This window comes from Nycticebus coucang, chromosome 4 (assembly GCF_027406575.1).
Source record: "Nycticebus coucang isolate mNycCou1 chromosome 4, mNycCou1.pri, whole genome shotgun sequence".
In the NCBI taxonomy this organism is placed as follows: domain Eukaryota; kingdom Metazoa; phylum Chordata; class Mammalia; order Primates; family Lorisidae; genus Nycticebus; species Nycticebus coucang.
The window spans coordinates 131238311-131261508 of NC_069783.1; the positions used below are offsets into that span (position 1 = coordinate 131238311).

General features: G+C 46.4%; 1 long non-coding RNA gene and 1 pseudogene across 1 annotated transcript; one reads left to right on the forward strand and one right to left on the reverse strand.

The window, feature by feature from the left end:
• The window catches only part of LOC128583470 (small G protein signaling modulator 1-like), an 82210-nt pseudogene extending 70914 nt beyond the window's left edge, over positions 1 to 11296 (reverse strand).
• Positions 7085 to 15238, forward strand: LOC128583511 (uncharacterized). The gene is made up of 3 exons (XR_008379474.1): positions 7085 to 9311; positions 11785 to 12147; positions 14556 to 15238. It is a non-coding gene; the product is annotated as an uncharacterized LOC128583511 (long non-coding RNA).
• The last annotated feature ends 7960 nt before the right edge of the window (positions 15239 to 23198 follow it).

The following is a 23198-nucleotide window of genomic DNA, read 5'->3' on the forward strand; positions in this document are numbered from 1 at the left end:
TAGCCACCTATAGCTACAAAACAATTGAAATGTGGCTAATGTGATGGAGAAATTGAATTGAATTGTATTTTTATTTTATTTTAATTATGTTTTTATTTCAGAATATTATGGGAGTATAAAAGTTTTGGTTATATGCATTACTTCTGTACAGTTTGAGTTAAGGTTATAAGTGTGTCCATCCTACAGCTAGTAAGCACTATACCTGTTAGGTGTGAATTTACCTCCACTCCTCCTCCCACCTGCTTGATTTCCACTGAATTTCCACGGAATTTAATTTTAATGCCTGAGTGTTGATCATTTAGTTCCAATTTTAAAATGAGAAATTGCATTTTGAATCCCATTTAATTGAAATGTAAATAATCTCTTGTGACTAGTAGCTAACATATTAGACAGAGTGGGTCTGGAATGTAGTAGGTGCCCAAGAAATGCTAATTATTATTATTATCAGGTGTTACCATTTTTGTTAAAAAGCTCACTGGGTTAGAAATTAGGAGGCACTAGTTCGTTTCTGAGCATATCAAGGACAGAAAGTACAATGTATTCATTTTTGTATCACATCATCTTGCAGGGTGTTAGAGAGTGAATGTTTGTGTCTCTCCCAAGAGTCATGTGTTGAAATTCTAACCCCCAAAGTGATGGTATTAGGAGGTGGGCCTTTGGGAAGTAATTAAGTCATGAGGGCCGAGCCCTCTTGAATGGAATGATTGCCCTTATACAAGGCACCCAATGACCTCTCTTACTCCCTTTCCACCATGTGAGGATATGATGAGAAGTCAGCACCCTGGCAACTGGAAGACAATCTGATTATGCTTTGGCACCCTGATCTCAGACTTTAGCCACCAGAACTATGAGAAATATATTTCTGTTGTTTACACAAAAGCCTCCCAGTCTTAGCACTTTGTTATGTACTGAGGAAGACACAGGGTGATCCTGAACCCTGTTTGGGTATCTGTGTTGTGGAACCCTTCACAGGTACTGATGAAAGCTTAGATCTTCTCTCCACATGGGAAGCACAAAGTACTTGTACAATTTCAGGGTTTGCTTATCCCTAGAATAGAAGTCCTTGATCCAGCAGACACCTGGCACACAGCATGAGGGACACAAGCAGAGCCCAGGAGGGGACGACTCCACTGTCAGAGGCTGAGCTCCAAATGCTGGCGCCTTACTCCTCTGATGTGGACATTTGTGGTTTGTCTGCCTGGTTTCAATCTCCCTGTCTGGTCATTTCACCTTGACTCTCCACTGGTGCCCTTTCCTTACTCTCAGAAGGCTGAGTCCACCCTCACCCCTGCAGGCTTGTCCAATCAGGGCCATCTGTCCCACTGTGATTGGCTCAAAAGAAGCATGTGACACAGGCACTGCCCCATCACCCTGGCTAGTTTAATTAGGGTTTATCTAACTTGACATGGCATGGAGTTGATGAAAACGCCTTGCTCTACTGCTTCTCAGCTGTGTAACCTTGATTCAGTTTCTTAACCTGTCTGAGCTTTAATTTCCTTGGTATTAAAGAGAAGTTGCTACTTGTGCTGGCTCTCCTAAAGAATGATTTGTAGATAAAATGAGATAAAGCAAAGCACTTACAGCAATGTTTGGTAAATGGCAGTTGTTATAATTTTAATTTACTAATTAAGCATAATTTACTAAACAATAATAATACAGTAATTAATTGAATGTCCCAAGTATCACCAGTTTCTTAACTCTTGGGGCTTCAGTTATCTGATTTTTATTTTATTACTTTTTTTTTTTTTTGAGATAGGATCTCACTCTATTGCCTGAGCATGGGAGCAGTGATGTCATCACAGTTCACTGCAACCTCCAACACCTGGGCTCAGGTGATCCTCCTGCCTCAGCCTTTCAAGTAGCTGGGACTACAGGCACATGCCAGCACACCCGACTTAATTTTTCTAGCAGGGGTCCTCAAAGTATGGCCCGCAGGCCACATGCGACAGTGTGACTGTATTTGTTCCCATTTTGTTTTTTTACTTCAAAATAAGATATGTGCAGTGTGCATAGGAATTTGTTCAGTTTTTGTTTTTAAACTATAGTCCGGCCCTCCAACGGTCTGAGGGACAGTGACCTGACCTCCTGTTTAAAAAGTTTGAGGACCCCTGTCAGTAGAGAGAGAGAGAGCCTCTCTATGTTGTTCATGTTGGTCTCAAACTCCTGGCCTCAAACAGTCCTCCCATCCCGGCCTCCCAGAGTGCTAGGATTACAGGTGTAAGCAACCACAACTGGCCAGTTATCTGATTTTTATTTATTTTTATTTTTTGCAGTTTTTGGCCGGGGCTGGGTTTGAACCTGCCACTTCCGGCATATGGGGCTGGCGCCCTACCCCTTTGAGCCACAGGCACCGCCCCAGTTATCTGATTTTTAAATGGGACATTCCTGAAAAAGGAACTGTCATGCTCCTGATAAACACCTACCATCTGAGTTCCTGCCAAGTTGTGCAATCATCTCCCATCCCTTCTCGTAATATATATCACTAAAAGAAAAGAATACATGCCCACCTCTCACATCTGAGTTTAGCACTCTTAGCCCCCTTGCTTGGGGAGCATAGCAATTAAGCAGCAGGGTCAGGAGACTCACTAGGGACTCTGATCTCCTAGGCTCAGAGATTATCTCTATGGAGCTTACGAGCAACCGGACCCAGAAGAAAAACTCGGCTGCCTACCCCAGGATGGCAATACAGCCAGCCAAGACTCAGCCCACTGACTGCCACACGAGAGCTTGTCCCTTTGGACCTCAAGAAACACCTCTTCCCATTCATTCTGCAGTTCTACTCTGGGGGCTGTAGCACCCCTCAACCCAGGGCTCATTCAGGGAGAGGAATATCTCATGCTGAGAGCATCTGCCAAGTTCACATGTGACTGAAAAGGGCAGCAAAGTGTTCTTCTGTGACTGAGTCCATCTTGCCCCCTAAAGGTGAGCCAGTGCCTGACCCTTCCATAAATGCTGCTGACTGCCTGACAATGCCAGCCCAGCAGCACTGCTGCATGAATGCCCTCTGTGTGTGACACGTGAGTAGAGTGACGTCACAGAGGTTTACCCAGCTACTAAGTGGCAGGGCCACAATTCAAATGCAGGGCCACCTGGTTCCAAACCAGGACCCTCTTCCCCACTCCATGACCTTAGCAGAGCTCATCACCATGTGTGTGATATTGGCTTTAGCACCAGAGTCATAAAGAACAGGAATCTGGAGCCAGCCTCCCAGGCTGGACTATTGGACAAGTTACTTGTCATCTCTGTGCCTTGACTTCCTTGAGAAGGGGCTTTCCTCACTTCACAGGGTGTGAATATAAATAAGGTCACTTATACGAAAGGTTCAGTATATGCTGTTTTTTTTTTTTTGTTGTTGTTGTTGTTTGTTTTTCATTAAATTTATCCTATTTGGAAGTCTTTAGGTAAGCCCTGGCTTTCCCCGAATGGACTGAAGGTTCCCATAAAGCCTTATCAGCTACAGAGTTCTAATAAGGTTTAAATACTGAATTGGCAAATTCACAGGAGACAAAATGTGGAAGACTTGGCTCTCAGAAAGTAATGCTGGCCAAATTAGATGAGTTGACATTCTTAGAATTCTGGAGCTGTCTGACCTCATCCACTTAGAAAGTAGAAAAATGAGGCTAGGAGGATGAACCTGCTTCGGAAGCCACACAGATTGTTAGGGGAAGAATCATAATCAGGACTCAGGTCTCCTCACTTCCCACCCTGGGTTCTGCAGTCAGCAACTGTGGGCACCTGGGGTAACAAAAATGCACTTTCCTACCCCAACCAGCAACAAATGCTACCACCAGCTCCTGGGACACCTCATGAGGTCCCTGGGGGAGACTCAGCCAGACAGTACAAGAGATCGAGCAAGAGAGCTAATGTCCCTCCAGCTACCCTCGCCACATCGAACCAGGGCGCCCATGCCTGCTACAGACACCCATCACTACCAAAAGCTCCCAGAAGCCAGGTTGCCAGAGACCTGAAAATACATCAAAGCACATCATGTGAATATGGCTGCATTATTCATTAACAGAATTTCTGCCCTCTTAAGCTCACAGATGTGACACAAGCTGATCTGAGTCCATCCTGCAAGCATTAGAGAGCCCCCAAAAAGGCACCTGGCACTTGTGCACTCATTCATCCTCATGCGTTTTTCTTTCTTTTTTTCCCCAGACATGGTCTTGCCATGTTGCCCAGGCTAGAATGCAGTGACTGGTCACAGGCCCAATCATGCTGCACTGCAGCCTCAAACTCCTGGGCTCAGGTGACCCTTCTTCTTCAGCTCCTCAAATAGTAGCGATTACAGGCACATGCATTTTTGGAGCCTTTACTCCACATGGTGGCACAGAGGGGAGTGTGGGAGGTAGAGGGTCCTGTGATTTCCAACCCAAGAATTGAAAGGTCAGCAAAGAACAAGACAGAAACTTCCTCTCTTGCCTCATTACCTGGTGTCTCTATTTCTTCTGCACAGCTCTAACCCAAACCCTCCCTTGCTCATAAATCCTCTATAGCCCCCCACTATCTGCTGAGGCAAGTTCAAATGCTGCAGCCTGACACACAGAGCCCTGCACAAACTGGGACAAATGGACATTTCCTGTCTCATCTCCTCCCCCTACACAGACTTTACCCCAAGCTGTGTTTCCAGGGGCTTGTTTGAAGTTCATATTCTCCCCACTGCCGTACCCTCTGTAAGCCAGAGGCATGAGGCTACCCTCAGATGCCAGCAGGGTGAAGGTGGAATCCTGGCTTCTGGTGGACTAATTGTGTGACCTTAAAGTGAGCCATGTGACCTCTCTGCACCTCCAGGTCCTCATCTGTCCAGGAAAGGGGATGATGACTGCCCTCTTAGGGCTGATGGTGAGGAGTGGAGGAGACAGTGCTTAGGAAGCACTGTGCACAGTGCCTGGCACAGAGTTAATCGTTCGTAACAGACAGAATTAGGAATGTTATTACCTAGTTCAATCTCTGTCCTATGGCCTCAGCTCATTTTAGAAGAAACAGATGCATTCTCAGGTGCAGTGTGCGATGTCTTGTGCATTCCAAGAACGTAAGGAGCATCATGGGCCTCTTCCCACCAAATGCCGGCAGCGCCCCCCCCAACTGTGACAACCAAAAACTTTCCAGACGTTTCCTGTCCTCTGGAGCAGGATTGACCAATTTAGCAACACACACTTAAACTAAAAACTTACTCATCGTTTATCTGAAAGTCTGATTTAATGGGCTAACCTATACGTTACCTTGCCAACCTACGACTGGGAGACAAAACTGTCCTGGTTCTCGTTAAGAACCACTGAGTTAGAGTAAAACCATGGGGGTCTCCATAGTAACATAGACTGCTTCCCTCATCTTTCTTCAACCTTCCCGGCACGTCTCACCTTTCTCTTGAAACCCACTGTCTCCAACCCAGAGGCTGAGAAGCTCTGTTTCCCGAACTTAACTCTTCTCAGGCAGCTGCGCTGAAGAACTCAGAATCAACACCCTTCCATGAACTCCAGTGTGCAGAGCTAAATGCAGCAGCTTCCCCCAGCACCTACCTCATCTCCCTGCCTCCCTCCCGGGGTCCCCTCTGCTGCTCACAAGCCCCTACCTCCTCCCCTCCAGTTAGCTTGGCCTCCTAGGCCCAGCACCCTGGAGGCAGGAAAACAAAGCAGTTAGTCACTTTGCTTCCCTTATCAACTGGCACCACATGACTAGCTCTTTTAATGGCAGTTGTCATGGGAACAGGAAGCCAGTCTCTTCTCTCACTCCAGGAACCAAAACAAAATTAAGGGGTGGCTTTGGGAGGGCAGAACAAGCCAGGAAGGAGCCAGAAAAGAGCCGGGTGGATCTGACAGGAAGAGACCATGCTGAGGACACCCTGTCTCCAGCTCTCCCTTGATGGCACTGGGGAGGGAGAGACAAGATGAAAAATAACATGCCTGCCCTGCAGAAGCTCAGGCTAACGCGGTGGGTGTTGTCACAGGGTTTATCCTATCGTCTGAACAATTTTCATCCCTGTTATGAATAGACTAAAACCCACACAATCTGGAAGGTGAAGATGGATCTTGTCTATGCTTGTGCAATGAACATGCAGTCAACATGAGCTCCCCCCCCCTTTCTGTTCCCTGTGCCCTCCCCATTCCCTTTCTTTCTTTCTTTTTTTTTCTTTTTTTTTTTTGGAGACAGAGTCTCACTATGTCATCCTTGGTAGAATGCCATGGCATTCCAGCTAACAGTAACCTCAAACTCTTGGGCTTAAGTGATTCTCTTGCCTCAGCCTCCCAAGTACCTGGGACTACAGGCGCCTGCCACAACGCCCAGCTATTTTTTTTGTTACAGTTGTCATTGGTGTTTCAGCAGGTCCGGGCTGGGCTCCAACCCACCAGCCTCGGTGTATGTGGCCGGTGCCCCACCTACTGAGCTTACAGGCACCACCTCCATTACTTTTCTTTTGCTTTTAAAGTACGACCCTGTGCTCTGCTTCCTCAGCAACCTCACCTTTCTCCTTCCTCTCTGCTCCAGTCACTTGAATTCCTTCAAATTCAGTGTTGTCTGGCCACAGAGCCTTTGCATACCCAGATCCCTCTCCCTGGGCGCCCCCCATCCCATCATACCTTCACCTACTCATCTTCCAGATGCCTTCTGAAACATCCTGTCCTGGGCCCCTGCTCATGGTCAGTACTCCCTGTTTCGTGTTCTTGTGGCACCTGGTACCTCCCTTCAGACCTCTGTGCTCAACATGTCATTCTCCTTGTAACTGGGATTTAACATCTGTTGGTATCTCCCCCACCCCCCATGGCAATGTCAGCCCCAAGTGGACAAGGATAGGGCCTATCTTATTCACTGCTGTATCCACAGAACCTAGCCCAGTGCCTGATGTACAACTCTCAGTAAATAAACACTTCTGGGATTTCCATCCAGCTCTGGGTGAGTCCAAAGGTCCTTCCTCACCTGCCTTCTGGGTGCTGGGTCCTCCTGGTCTCCCAGATCAGCACTGGGCAGAGTTTCCAGCCATACAAACTCTGCTGGACCCTTGGTGGCTGCAGTAGCTCCAGTCAAACTCGCAGAGCTGCTCTCCTTATCTAGAGAAGCTGATGGCTAAGGCACCCCTTCTAGAAAGGATGAGAAGTGGCTCTGTGCAAGGCTGTGACATGCAGAGATGTGGCTCCTCTGAACCCAGGGAGGGTGGGGAGAGAGAAGACATAACTTGACTCTCAGATTTCTAGCAAAGAACTTTCCCTTCCATTTGACTGGAGACTCCTCCTCTGATACTGGGGGAGATGTCCACCGAAGAGGTATGTAAAGGAAGGAAAGGACATGGGAGGGCTGCTTTGGGGACATGGAATAGTCACTATGTTGAATGGGGGGCTCAAAGACCGAAGACTGGACCTCTTTCTGCAGCACTGGTTCAGTGTCCCTGGAATATGACTCATTGTCTCTGGGCCACAGTATTCTCATCCACACAATGGAAATTATACCACCCACACATCCTAAGGTGAGGCACTGTGTAGCTATGGGTGGGCACACCTGTGGCATGGGAGGGTAAGAGCTTGTCAGACAGACTTGAGGGGTAAGGCCAGACTCTGCCCATTCTTAGCTGCATGCTCTTGTGAAATCAATCCCCTTTTCTGAGTCTACCCAGAACCCAAACTGGACTATAGACTGACATGGACTGTACCTCAAAGGACATCAGGACAAATGAATCTTTCTGAAGATTGGGAGACTGAGTCCTAGACAGGGCAAAGGACTTATGTGGGGCACTGAGGCAGCTGGAAGCAGGACCTCAGCCTGAGCCCTCCCTAGAAGACTGGCTGAAACTCTCTTCCGACTGCAGGCCCCTCAGCAACTAAACCAACCATTTCCTTCAAAACAATTTACCCTAGGCAAAAACATCTGGGGAGCAAATACTACATCTTGGTCTGAACAAAAAGACAGCTTGGTTTTTAGCCTAAGGTTTTCTGTGGGTCCACGTACACTCCTCTCTTGAAATCACCATGAAAATGTTGTGGATTTGTGGGTTTTGCTGGGAATGGTGCCTACATAGAGCTATTTTGGGGTCTTTACAAGGGTCTTTAAGGAGCTGAAAATTTCTGGGCCTTTCTGAGGGACCTTACGTATCTCCTTATTTGAAAACACTAGAATGTGCAGTCAGCCATGGAGCTAATCTTTAAGCAAAATAGGACAGGCCACACACATACACACACCCACTTCCCAAGGAGGAGGAAGGGACAGCAACAGGTCCTGGCCTCCTGAGGCTGCCCTTGGTGGTTGTCTGATACTGTGCAGGGAGGGGCTCCTCAGTTGTGCTGGGCACTGTCACTACAGCTGACATTCACAGTACACACACACACACAGAGCCAGGCACAGGGACCAGGCCTACCCACCAGGTCTCCAACCATGCAGCCTTGAACTCAGGGCACAGACGCGGCAGCAAAGGGGTCCCAAGCTGACACAGGGAGGGCAAAACATACACAGTCACAGCCTTAGTCATTCACACAGACTCATGCATCACACGTTTCACACCCCCTCAAGACACATATGCACACGGTCACAGCCGCACTCATTCACGACTCATACATCACACAAATTACACACACAGAGACCCATACTCACAAAACCAGACATACACCCAGATATACACACACAGAGATAGAGATACACCAGGTATCTCCAGACACATGCACAAACATTGTCACATACACATACAGCCACATATCCTCACCCACGCAGGCTTATGCATGCATGTACACACGCAATCCAGGCATCCCAATGCCTACCCGGGCCCCTACCACTGTAAACTCTCTCTGCGTCAGGGGTGGGGGGTGTCAATGTTTACTAGCCCTAGAGACCAGACTGGGCTTCCAACTGGCACCAGGGAGACAGAGTGGAGGGGCAGAGGGGCAGTGGAAGACTGTCTGATTTTCACCCTCCTATGTGCGGGGTGGGGAAAGGAAGGTGAGGAGACCCTGACTGCCAAGGGAACAGTCCCCTGGCTCCTGGAGGTGGCTCCAAGGACTGAGAACTCGGGTAGGGGAAGGGAGGGTTTAATTTCCCAAATCGAACCACTCCGTTTTCCTGAAGTCTGGTCCCCTTTTGGCCTGTAGCTACGTGAGCGCCCCTCCCCCAACGCGCCCTGCTCCCCGCCCAGCTCCTCTCACCCAGATCTCCTGAGACCACCCACCTGCTCCTACACAAGAGAGGGGTCCTATCAAACACACCCAGGCATGCCCCCTACGTTTGGAGGACCCTCGTGCTGCGTGCACCCCCACAAACAGCTTCCAGACATCCAGAGTCCTTCCATACTTAGGACCCCCCACTCATTCGCCATATCCCCAGCCTTGCGGGAGGTAAGTGCCTACAGAGGTGAACCCCACTCCTGAGGTGGCCGGCCCCGCCGTCAGGCGCCACCCTTCCACAGAGACTCTTCTCCCCGCGTGGCCGCGGCTGTCCCTTCCCTGGGGGATCGCACCGAGGGCCCCCCACCCCGTCACCTACCTCCTTCTTGACGGTGCGCAGCAGCCTCTGCCGGGTCTCCGCCTCTGAGGGACCAGATCGAGAAGCGGCGGATCAGCCCAAGGGTGGGAGCTGGGGCCCGGGGCCGCCCTCCCGCCGCCCGCCGCCCCGCGCCCCAGCTCCCGCGGGGACCGAGGCCATGGCTCCGCGCGGTGTTCCGAGTCCCCGGCGGCGGCGGCGGCGGCGGCCGTAGCTCTGGCCGGGGCGCTGCGGCTGCTGCTGCGGCAGCGGCCGCGGGGCGGGGCCGAGCGCCGAGTGACGGCCGCAGGGCGCCCGACGTCAGGACTGGCTGCGCTCGCCCCACCCCTCCGGAAAGCCGCGGCACAGCCGAGCAGCCGAGGTCGCCGGTGGTAGGGTCGGTGCTGCACATCCAGTGCCTGAGTTTCCAGAGGGGGCCCCCACTCTCCTTATCCGACGCCCCGTTTCCCACCCTCTCACAAAAAAATGCGTCTTCTTTACTGACCATCTGCTATGCACTGGACTGGAGGAAATGATGGGAGACGGTGGGGCTGTCATCGTTAACAGTCTCTGAGCCTCAGTTTTCGCCATTTTTAAAATGGGTACAATATGGTATAACATGGGACTCAGAATGATCTGAAATTAAGTGAGATATTCACTGCAAAGCACTTAACACAGACCCAAGGGAAAATGACCAGCAACCATAAATGGTAGCTGTCACTTCTATTGTTATTATTGTTGTTGTTGTCATTCAAAGTCTTTCAAGGTGTACTGGCTATCACTGCTTGGCCTTTTGGCTAAGATCAAGTGTAGTATCAAGATATACTGGCTCTTTATCTCAGAAGAAGCCAGGACTTAAAGTGCCTCCCTATCCCATGTGCAGGGTTACTGGGGGAGTGGGTCCTCCCAGGAGTCAGCCCCTAACATTGGCACCTGTCAGTCAAGATCTCCAGGGCTGGGCAGGCAGTCGGCTCTGTAAGACATACACTTATTTCACCAAGAGCAACCCCACAGGTCCCTGACCGTGTCTACCCAGAATGCAACTCAGGTCAACAAATACTCATTGAGCATCTACTATGTGCCAGGTAACTGTGTGGGAAATTTCTAAGTGAGCAAGACAGACCAAAATCCCTGCCCTCCTGGAGCTTAGGAGGCAGACAGCAAAATAAATAATTAAATGATGTAGTCTGTTGGAAGGTTCTGGAGAAAATCAGGCAAAGGAGACAGTAAGGACCCAGATATTTGGGGTGTGTGTTCTGAAATATGGTGGTTGAACGAGGCTCAACTGAGCAGATGACATTTGAACAAAGTGGAAAAAGAAGACATAGTGGGGATTTCTGGAGGAAGAGCAGTTCACACCAAGGGAACAGCAAGTGCAAAGGCCCTGGGGTGCGGATGTGCCCACTGAGGGTGACAAATAGTAAGGAGGTCGGTGGATGGAGTGGCAGGAGTAAGGGGGAGGTGGGCCAGACAGGTGGTGGACCAAGATCCTGTGAGGCCGTCAAGTTTCCTACAGGGATTTGCAATGCCTTTTATTGCCCTCCCCAGTATTCAGTCAACCCTTCAGAAGGACCTTGGGACAGCTCAGAGCAGGCCCTCTCCCTGCAGCAGTGGATCCAGGGTCCTCTTTATTACATTGGTCAGTGGCAGGAGTTTTTGGCCATAAGCCACGGAAGCCAACTTTGGCAAAATGTAATAGACTGGAAATATGTGTGTTTCCAGAATCCATGGGAATATGCAGAACTGGGAAATGAAACCGAGGCAGCTCTAGAATGCCAGAAAGGGGAAGTGTGGGGAGTATTCACCTGGCAAAGACAGTGTAATTATGGTGCCACCATTCAGGTGAAAGGAACTCCATCTGTTGAAGTTGTTTATTATTGTTGTTGTTCCCTGTTCCAGGGAAGGAGCATTCAATTGGCCTGACTTGAGACACACACCTGCCTTTTGGCTAGGGGAGGGGAGTCTCAGTTACAATCCCACCTCCTCACTATCTCCAGTGAGGGTGTAGTGAGTCATCCAGGAGACTGGAGAATAGGAAATTATTCCTTGGCATAGAAAGTCATATATTGAGGACCTCCTATGTGTCCAGCACTGTACAGGCTTTGAGCTTTGCTTCCATGACCTTATGGATCGCCTTCCCAGCCTATCCCTACAACCCTAGGATACTATATCATAGATAAAGTTCTGGGCCAGAGAAATTCTGAGCGCAGAGCCAAAGCGATTCATCCAGCGGTTCTCCTCCTTGGCTGTATCCTTAAATTAACAGGAGTACTTTAAAAAGGTAGGGTGCCTAAGCCTCACCCAAGGGGACAGATTTTTAAAATCCTTGCTTTTTGTTTCTCTACCAAGCACCAAGCCTAGGAAATTGATCTGTGCTGATCTTTCCTTGAAAACCTGGAGCTTTCCCTCCAAGATAAAGGACTTGACAGCGTTTGGCTCAATAGCCACAGGAAGATGGGCCTGGCTGAAACCAGAGATTGCCCAACTTCTGAATCTGGAGCTCGGCCCCTGCTGCAGTTGGAACATTCACCACTAGGAGCAACCCTCACCTAAGAACAATGTAGGAAGAGTTGGACCCTCCATGGGGCCAGAGCAGGTAAACTTACTCAGGTCTCAAAGGCTTTTTTCCAGAGTCTGAAAATGGCTATCAGCTGACCCAGGCTACCCAGGCTACACCTCATACCTCGCCGCTGACCGATGGTGCTGCTGCTGGTAAGAGAAGCCTCTTCCTCCTGCAGTGTTCCTTTAGCGCCCTCTACTGAGGAAGCTCAGCATCGAGCTCGGCATAAATAAATAAAAAATTCCTGTATGTTAGGAGAAGCAAACGCTGAAGAATGAATTTGGAGCTCAGAGGCAATCCATTGATAACTGACACAATGCGTAATATTATGATTCATGTTAATAACATCTGCAGTTTGTTGCGTATTTAATGTGTCTGACATATTAATATGAACTTTTCACATACAATCTCACTTAATTTACAGGTCAACCCAGTGATACAGGTTCCTCCCTTTGTCTGAATTTTATAGTGGAGGCTCAAAAAATTATCTTAACCAGAGACATGTAGTTAGACAGTAAGTGATAGAGGGTAGATTTAGGCCAAGGCACTCTTAACCAACTTGCTATACACATTGTTTTGTATGCCCTATGCAATAGATGCTCTTTGTTGCTGTGGTGGTGAATTGGATGTGTCGACTTGACTGGACCACAGGGTGCCCAATCACTTGGTCAGATATTACTCTGGGTGTGTCTATGATGGTGTTTCTGGGTGAGATTAACATTTGAGTGTATTGACTGAGTACAGCCAACTGCCCTCTATGATTTGAAAGGGCCTCACTAACTGAAGACTTGAATAGAACGAAAAAGGCTGAATGAGAGGGAACTACTCTTCCTTGATTGCTTGTGCTAGGAAATTGATCTTTTCCTACATTTTGACTTGAATTAAAAACCTTGGCTCTTGGATTGCAGGTCCGCATTAGTCCTCCTGGGTCTTCAGCTTTCTGCAAATCTTGGGACTGCTCAGCCTGCATAATTGTAGGAGCAAATTCCTTAGAATGCTTCTCTTTATATATATATATATGCATGTATACACGTGCATATGTGTGTCTATATATGCACACATATACATGTTATTGGCTGTGTTTCCCTGGAGAACCATGACTAATACAGTTGTCACTTCAATATCCATTCCCCTTCTCTTCCTCATGAAAACTGAATTTGCCCAGATATCTCCCCTCCTCCCCTTGGCCATGTGCCTTGGAGGAGCACATCCTGGGTAGATCCTGATTGGTCTAACCCAGTCCTGGTGTTCCTGTTTCTATTGTCAGTGATTGCTTTAGACATGAGCATATGACACAGTTCTAACCAATGACACACAGCACAAGTATGTAGCTGCCTTCATGGAGTGATGCCTCTCCTATTAGAGAGACACAGAGCACACAGTGTGACTTCTGGGCTTTGACACTATATGTGCTGCCATCATCAGACAGCCTGAGATCATGGGCAAACACAGGGAGGTGTGTAGAGCTAGGAGAATCACGAGAAGTAGATCCAGAGAATCTCACCTTTGGATTACGTGTTATTTTGGAAAAGACTTTCCTCATTGTAAAGTCATTGAATTAGAACTTTCTCTTACTTGCAGTTGAAATCTTCCTACTGATATAATTTTTCTATGTAATATATACATGTTTCCATGAATATGAAAATTCATGGAAAAATTTTCCCTTAAAAAAAGAATGTTTCTATCAATAAATATAGATCTATAGCATTCCTTTTCATATCTTCAAAAGGATTTCTTCAGTATGGAAGCCTCACAGTTTGTACTGTCTTCCTCTGTTATTGTGTATTTGGGGTGATTCAGTTTTTGCTATCCTGTACAATTTTGTGATTGGAGAAAACTCTTAATTTTTCCATGGGATATAATTTTGTGAGTTGGTACCAGGCTTAAAACCATAACAGGTAAGTTTCGAGTAAATGGTGATGCAGCTAAGTATTTTATTGGCAAGTTTGGGGTTCAGACACCACAAATATGGATATAAACTCATTTCTTTTTTTTTAATTAATTCATAGCTGTGTACATTAATGCAATCATGGGGCACCATACACTGGTTTTATAGACCGTTTGACACATTTTCATCACACTGGTTAACATAGCCTTCCTGGCATTTTCTTAGTTATTGTGTTAAGACAATTTCATTCTACATTTACTAGTTTCACATATACCCTTGTAAGATGCACCGCAGGTGTAATCCCACCAGTCATCTTCCCTCCACCCACCTCCCCCCTCCCTCCCCTCCCTTTCCCCCATTCTTAGGTTATAACTGGGTTATAGCTTTCATGTGAAAGCCATAAATTAGTTTCATAGTAGGGCTGAGTACATTGGATACTTTCTCTTCCATTCTTTTTTTTTTTTTTTTTGCTCTTTTGTATATACAAGTAGTTTTAATATAGTCCACAAACTCTTTGATTCTTCTTTCTTCGAAAGGTGAAGTCTAAATTCCCTCCCCTTGAATGTGGGCTGCATTTAGTGACTGACCTCTATTCATGTTATGTGGCAGAGGTCTTCTGAGGCTAGGTCATGAAAAGGTTAACTTCTGCCTGGCTCTGTCTCTGTCTCTTAGACCACTCACTCTGGAGGAGGCCCACCATCAAGTCATGAGAACCTTCAATCAAATAGCGTGTGCACAGGCCCGTTGGGGGAGGAACTGAAGCCTCCGAGAACTCACCAGTGTGTGAGTGAGTGAACTACCTAAAGACGGATCCTCCAGCAAAATTCCATTTTCTTCAAGGATTTTCCCTAGGCCATGTAACCTTCTTTCTTCCGAACCGCTACATTTCTTTTCCGTATTATTTTTGCTCTAATCATATATTGCCTCATTTCTTCATCTGTTATAAAATTTCTTATTTCTCTGACAGTTTTCATAGGAATCAGTGAGGATTTTCATTCATTTAGTAGCTGTTGGCCTTGTGTCCCCCTCTCTCTACCTCTCAGGTCTCACTGAAGAGCTGGGCAAAGTAGAATCTCACTTTGGGGAGTTTTAATTTAGAAGTACAGTAGGGGGTGCGCCAGCCCCATATACCGAGGGTGGTGGGTTTGAACCCAGCCCCAGCCAAACTGCAACAAAAAAATAGCCGGGCATTGTGGCGGGTGCCTATAGTCCCAGCTACTCGGGAGGCTGAGGCAAGAGAATCGCCTAAGCCCAAGACCTGGAGGTTGCTGTGAGCTGTGATGCCATGGTACTCTACCAAGGGTGACAAAGTGAGACTCCATCTTTAAAACAAAAAATAGAAGTACAGTACGGTAGCATTTAACAAGTATTGTACCAAGTTGAGATAGTGTTTTACATAAGTCTCACTTTGTGTACCAAATTGGAAATAACATAATTATGACAAAATAGGAACCTGGATTTGCCTGGAATCCTGGCCCAGAGTCTGGGAGGCCCAGCAGTACAAGATCTCTAGTCTTGGTTTACTGTTAGCTTCCGGTTTATGTCCAACACTCATAACACCCCACCCCCTTGCAGAATTTGAGCTGGCATGTGGCGTTTTGGTCCTTGTGACTTAACAGTGTAACTAAAGAGCTTCGTATTATGCTGGCCCAAGCTGGTGCCTAACAAACCGTAGCAGCCATCATCCCCAGTATTATTGTCATTGTTAACTCTTCACTGGCAAGCATGGGTTCTACTTCTCTATCTCCCTAGACCAGGCGTCCTCAAACTGCAGCCCGCGGGCCACAAGAAGCGGTGTGATTGTATTTGTCCCCGTTTTGTTTTTGTACTTCAAAATAAGATATGTGCAGTGTGCATAGGAATTTGTTCAGTTTTTTTTTTTTGTTTAAACTATAGTCTGGCCCTCCAACCGTCTGAGGGACAGTGAATTGGCCCCCTGTTTAAAAAGTTTGAGGACGCCTGCCCTAGACCCTACAGCACAGAAGAGTAATGGTTAAGAGGCTTGGGTTAATATCCTAACGGGTAGTTTTGGATGTGTGGCCTTGGGCACGTGGGCAGGTTACCTACTTTCTTGGAGCCATTTTTTATCTGTCAATGTTGATGGTCCCATGGATTGTTGGGCTAAATGACCTAAGGCTGTAAAATGCCTAACACAGGGCTTGCCACCAAGTAAGCAAATCATAAACGGTTGCTGCTCCTTCTGCTTCCTGTAATTATTACTATTTAGTCTTGTGCTTTAAACTTAGTAAACTTTTTTTTTTGTTGAGATAGGGTCTCACTCTTGTCACCCAGGCTGGAGTGCAGTGGTGTGATCATAGCTCACAGCAACCTCAAACTCTTGGGCTCAGGGGATCCTCTTGCCTCAGCCTCTCAAGTGGCTGGGACTACAGGCACCCTACACAATGCCTGACTAGTTTTTTCTATTTTTTAGCAGGGTCTCTACTAAAGGGTCTCTTTCTCAGGCTGGTCTTGAACTCCCGAGCTCAAGAGACTCTCCTACCTCACCCTCCCAGAGTACAAGGACTGCAGGCGCGCAGCCTATAATTTTAAAAATATTTTGTAGAGACAGGGTCTCACTGTGAATTCTTGGCCTCAAGCCATCCTCCCACCTTGACCTCTCAAAGTATTGGAATTATAGGTGTGAGCCACCATGCCTGGCCTTCAGTAAGTGTTTGATGGCTCACCAAAGTCAACACACAGAGAAAGACACTTGTTTTTCATTCTTGGTAAGGAACTTTTGGAGGTCACTAGGGCAAGCATCAATAGAACAAGTACGGCCAGGTGTGGTGGCTCAGCCTATAATTCTAGCACTCTGGGAGGCCAAGGCTGGTTGACTGCTTGAGCTCAGGAGTTCAATACCAGCCTGAGCAAGAGTGAGACTCCATCTCTACTAAAAATAGAAAAAGAGTGAGAGAGAACAGATGTCTCTCTTGTCCAGCGTTGGTGAACGGATTGGCCAGGTGGGGAGCTGAGGGGTGTTCAATTTGCCCAGAGCCCTCTCCAGCACACACACTGGGCTGCTCCCCAGCTGTGTGACTTCTCCAGGGGTTGGTGTGTTGTCCTGTGGTACACACTGCTCTTCATCTCTTATGATTGCACTGCCAACGTTCATTTGTGGTCAGTTAAGTACACTGCCAATTCTTGTTCAGATTTTCTTTTACTCACTAATGTGTTTAAGTCTCACCAACTTATTATGAAGTGATTTATTAATGACTTTTTAAAGATGGAGTAGAAGAACCCTTGCATCTTCTGCAAAATGGCACTGTGTTATTACTTGGAACAATGCAGCCATGATCTGCCTTGGGTGAGGCAGAAAGTGGGTAGATTTGGCACAGGGTGATGCTGGGCGTGCATAGGAGACAGAAGACGCTAGGACAGAACATGTGAATGGAGTAACAGCACCAACAACACATAAACACTCAAGGAGGGCAGTCTTGGGAAATAACTGCTCTCACACATTCTTCTGTACCTTACCCTTCCAGCAGCTATCCAAGGTATTTGTCCCCATTTTGTTTTTGTACTTCAAAATAAGATATGTGCAGTGTGCATAGGAATTTGTTCAGTTTTTTTTTTTTTTTAAACTATAGTCTGGCCCTCCAACCGTCTGAGGGACAGTGAACTGGCCTAGTAGCTATCCAAGAGTTGAGATTTTTAAAAAGAAAAAACCAACCAAAAAAAATTTTTTTTGAATTTTCCACCAGCTTTAAAGGGTAAAGGACACACATTCACGCATGAATTTGGGAGCATGGGAGAAAAGACAGGACTTGACGCAACAGTGCAGGTCGGCTTAGTGATCCAAACATTTCTGGCAACCCCACCCACCCTCTGAGAGGTGGCAGCAGGTGGAAGGTCCCCTCAGGGCAAGAGGTCAAGTATGTTGTAAAGGACTGGTTCTTAATGGACCAGGGGAGAGAGCCCCAGGACAACTGTATTTGATTTAAAAATGGGCTCCCTCTCTCCAGGATGATGTATTTTCAGCTTCCCGGAGACTGACTAGACTGGGAAATGAGGTGGGGGAGCCCCCGTGCGTCCTCTGCCCACAGTGCCGCTTGTGGAGGTGTTGGCCAGCTTGACAGTCTCTGGCTTCAGTTCCGCTTTTCTTTTCTCTGGCCCTTGTTTTGCGTGTATAAATATTTAACTATTAACGTTTAAGTTTCTTACAAGCTGGCTGGAATTGACAATAGATTGTATACATTTGTTGTGTGTGAAAAATAAGTATCTTACAAGCAATGCGGAGATGCCAACATTAGAAAATACAGTTTGCAGGTGGCCTTAGGCAGGCTGGATCACTCTTAGTCCTCCCCCTCTGGCGCGGTCTCACTTTCCTCACCACCTTCAGCAGCGGAATCCACAGGTGTTGCTGTTGATAGGGGCTCCCTGGAATAGGAAGACAATGGCAAGGCTTTTACTCTTAAAAGGAGCAATTAACTGGGTTATAGCTTTCATGTGAAAGGGAAAGGGGGGAGGGAGGGGGAAGGAGGGGGATTAATTTGATTACACCTGCGGTGCATCTTACAAGGGTATATGTGAATCCTAGTAAATGTGGAATGTAAAGGTCTTAGCAAAATAAGAAAATGCTACAAAAGCTATGTTAACTAATGTGATGAAAATGTGTCAAACGATCTATGAACCAAGTGTATGGTGCCCCACGATCATACTAATGTACACAGCTATGGTTTAATAAAAATAAAAAAAAAAAGGAGCAATTAAACGTCTCATTATCCCCTCATTTTAGATAAGATTTTTTGTTGAGATGGAGTCTGGCCTGGCTAGATGTTGTGAGCAGCTCATAGTAACCTCAAACTATGGGGTCCAAATGATTCTTCTGCCTCAGCCTCCCAAGTAGCTTGGACTACAGGCACCTGCCACAACACTTGGTTAATTTTTCTATTTTTCAGTAGAGCTCAGGATGGCTTTGAACTCTGAGCTCAAGCAATCGTCCTGCCTCAACTTCCCAGAGTGCTAGGATTACAGGCGTGAGCCACCATGCCCGGCCACTGTGGATGAGATTTTAAATTGTTCCCAGTCATTTACCCTGCATCCTTCTTGTAAATCTCTTCCTCATCAGAAGACTCCTTGTCGTGAAGCTTCTGGGCCATGTTTTTCTTGCGTGTGGCATTGAGAGGTCTGTACATATCCCTCAGCCAAAGTGGACACCTTAACCAGAAAAAGCCCTCCTAGAAAAGAGAAAGGCAGGTATTAATTCTGCATTTCTCCTGTTTTCTCTGGCCACAGCACTGAATCTTCCTCAAATTTACCTGGCTTTCACTCTGCGATGAGCATCTCCTATGCAGAAATTCAAAAAAGCCCCTTGGGAAAAAATACACACGAGACAATTAGTGATTCCTGCCATTTCCCAGGTCTCCCACGATGTACACCTCTCGTTTTAGTGGGACTAAATCTGTGGTTCGGTCCATAATCACAGTGGGCAACATCATTATGGACCTGGAATCCTGAAAATCATTTCATGGAGAGACTTCCAGAAGCTCTCCACGTCTGTTTAAGAGGGCCCCATAGTGTCACTGGGGGAACCTTTGCGCATGGCTTGGTGGGAGGTACAGGGAGGATTTTCAGCCCCACTTACCCCATTGGCCAAGTTCCCTTGTACAGTGAACAAACTGTACAAACACACAGGCCAGAAGTATTTCACTCTCCAGAAGCATTTTACATCAGTCCCTTTCAAACCTAGTACCACAGATAGCGTTTGCTGGTGGGTGAAGGATAAAGTGCTTCTATTCTCCTAGAAGCTGTATCCTATCAGGCGAGTCCTGTCAAGCAAATGCCGGGGTCCAGCTACAAAAATTATTTTCATACTGCAGGCTGTCACTGAGTAGTTGTAAAATCAGTTTAAAGGACAAAATATCCTTTTTGAATATGAGCAGAAAGACAAAAAATCAGAGTGCACTGTTTCCACATCTACTCATGTCTACACAGCATGTGTGTATTGAATTGTGGTATAAAATGTGACTCACAGCCCAAGTAGAGAATAATCAATGGAGAAGTCCCCAGCTGGAAAGGGGCCACCCTCTTTCTGACACTAGCTCTGGGACCATGGAGCAACGTAATTTCTTTTTCTCTGTCTCCGTTTTCTGCTTATAAAAGGAAGAGGCAAAGTATTATTTAAGGTCTCTTCTAGTTAAAATTCTCTGACGTTTGGATAAATAGAGAATGGAGACCCCAAAGCAAGTAGAATGAGAAGGTAGGTTTTCCTGCCACTCTAGAGGAAGGAGTCATATATTCTTGAAGGAGCCTTGAAGGAGACTAGCTCCCTTGCCCCTTCCCCAGAGCTTCCAAAAAGGCCTCTGGCTGGCCCGATGCCACCACCGGAAGGAACAGGCACAACTACAACCCCCGCCCCTGCCTTCCCTTGAAGGACTGGTGGCAGCAGACTCGTCCTTGCCACTCCTGTCCAACTCAGCTTTGTCTGGGGAGCTAATTTTGCTGGATCCAGGCAAAGCACTAAGGCAGGTAAGTATTCTTCCTGCCTCTGGCAGTTTCCTCACTATAAAACGAAAGGATTGAAATAGATGAGTTCTAAGTTCTCCAGTTCTAAAATTCTAATTTAAATCGCCAGACCAATATTTACCTCCTTGGGACTGAGCCTGATTCTACATCTGTCCTTGCTGCTCTTCTATGAGAATAAATCTGTTTTGGAAGAAAACAATCATGATTATCCATCATAATGACCAGTATCTCCAAATCTTTATTCATTCCTTTTAAGTCTTACCTACCCAGTGAGATAACTTCTATTTATCTATCTTTCCTTTTCTTTTTTTTTTTTTTTTGAGACAAAACAAAAGGTGTCACCCTGGGTAGAGTACTGTGGCGTCACAGCTCACAGCATCCTCAAACTCTTCGGCTTAAGTTTTGTGGGAACCTCAAACTCTTGCCTCAGCCTCCCAAGTAGCTGGGACTACAGGTGCCCACCACAATGCCTGGCTATTTTTTGGTTATAGTTGTCATTGTTGGTTGGCGAGCCTGGGCTGGATTCGAACCTCCTCCCACCCACTCCCACCCCCAACCCCCAGCTCTCCTGTATGTGGCTGGTGCCCTAGCCGCTTGAGCTACAGGTGCCGAGCCAGCTATCTATAGTTTTTTATTAGAGATAGGGTTTCATTCTGTCACCTGGGGTAGAGTATAGTGGTATGATCATAGCTCACTGTAGCCTCAAATTCTTGGGCTCAAGTAAGCCTCCTGCCTCAGCATCTCAGATGCTCAAGGCAGCATCTCCTGCCTCAGCTACTAGTTCCTAGTAGCTGGAACTACAGGTATGCACCACCATGTCTGGCTAAAAGATATATTTTCTGAAGACATAAATTATTTTTCTGAGACAGTCTCACTCCGTTGCCCTGGCTAGAGTACAGTGGCATCACTATAGCTCATTGCAACATCAAATTCCTGGGCTCAACTGATCCTCTTGTCTTAGCCTCTAGAGCAGTGTTTTTCAATCTTTTCACAGCACACTCGAACCTACAGTTAAACTTTGGCAGCACACTTAAATTATGTTGATCAAATAAAAGAGTAAAAAGAGAATATACTTACTGTGCTTTGAGCTTCTTTTGAACATAATTTAATAACGACCTTTAGAAAGTTTTTCACGGCATACCTAAGATCCTGCCATGACACACGTGTTGAAAATCATTGCTCTAGAATACCTGGAACTTGAGGTGCACACCATGACACCTGGCTAATTTTTCTTTTAGTAGAGATGAGATCTCGCTTTCACTCAGGCTGGTCTCCAACTCCTGAGCTCAAGCAATTATAATCCTCCCTTATAATCCTTAGGATTATAAGCATGAGCCATCGCACCTGGTCTGAAGACAGAAATTCTATCCTGTTTAATGGTTCTTTGGCTCTTTCCTTGGTATCTGCAGGCAACTCATTCCAGGATCCACTCCCCTCAGCCTAACATACCCAAATCCAAGGATGCCAAAGTCCCTGTATTAACAGGTTGATTATCCCTAATCTGAAAACCTGAAATCCAAAATGCTCCAAGATCTGAAACTTTCTGAGCACCACCATGACACTCAAAGGAAATGCTCACTGGAGCATTTTGGATTTTAGATGTTCAGATTAGGGATGCTCAGCTGGTTAAGTATAATACAAATATTCCAAAATTTGAAAAAAAATCTGATATCTGAAACACTTCTGATCCTGAGCATCCAGATAAGGGCCACTTAATCTGTATATCAGCCAGGTTCTGCTCCCATCTGATAGACCAGGAGACACTTGGTCCACACAGCTCTCCTCTGCTTCATTCTGTCCTGACCTTGGGGTTCTTTCTTGGATAGCATCTTTAAGAAAATGGTTTGCCACATGTTTAAGTTCTCAGGGGAGGGAAAATGCTTCACCATATCCTTCAAGAAATGGTGACAAAACTCACAGAGGGACTAGGCCCAGGAAGGCTGGAGTATTCAGAGAAGGCATCAGAAAGAAAGACGAACTTGAATTTTAACAGAGTCACAGGATTTCCATGGGCAGAATTAAGTAAGAGAATTCTGGATGGGTAAAGGCACAGATGAAAGCAGGGATAGGCATGATGTGACTGGGGTATGGTGTGGGCTGCTTTGGCTAGAACAGAGGGTTGCCACAATAGAAAAAGTAAATCAAATAAGGTAAATTAGGTTGGATGGTGGGGTAAAATCATGATTGTCAGCTTATTAAACCATTCTTTTAATATGCTAGCACCTACATGTTGGGTAAAGTAATAAGCCATTATGAAATGGCCTACTGAACAAAAGGTAAACACAGGCAAGCTCCAGGAACAGGCCACTGTAAATACGACACACTTTGGAATAGCCAGGTGCATGCTGAGGTGCTTTAACTGAACCTGTGTAGACAATGCCTTGCACAGTGGAGAAGGAGGATGCTACCTGAATCTAATGAATCTATAAGATGACACCTCTATCTCTTGCTGTGTCCTTTCTCCCCAGGGTGATGACAGCTCCGTGAGGGTGGAGATAATACATCTCTTGTCATTTCAGCAACAAGGAAAGAAATCAGTGGTAGAATGAGAGTGATTGGTGAGTACATAAAATTATTGACAGTTTTGGGTTGGAAAAACTTTCCTATCACTTCAACTTTGGTTTTCTTAAACTTAATTTCTCCAAATAATCTAGTGGTTTGTTATCTTGGTTTCAGTTCTATAGCGATCTCCTGGGAGAGGGGTTACTTTAAAAAAATCCTTGGTATATATTACAGTAAAGAACAATGCATACCTTAGTCGTAGTGACTGAAGAGGAATGTCAAGTAATAGTAGGTGGGATAGTGGCTTTGATTTTCAGTTCATGAGTACTGAATCTATTATCAAGCATT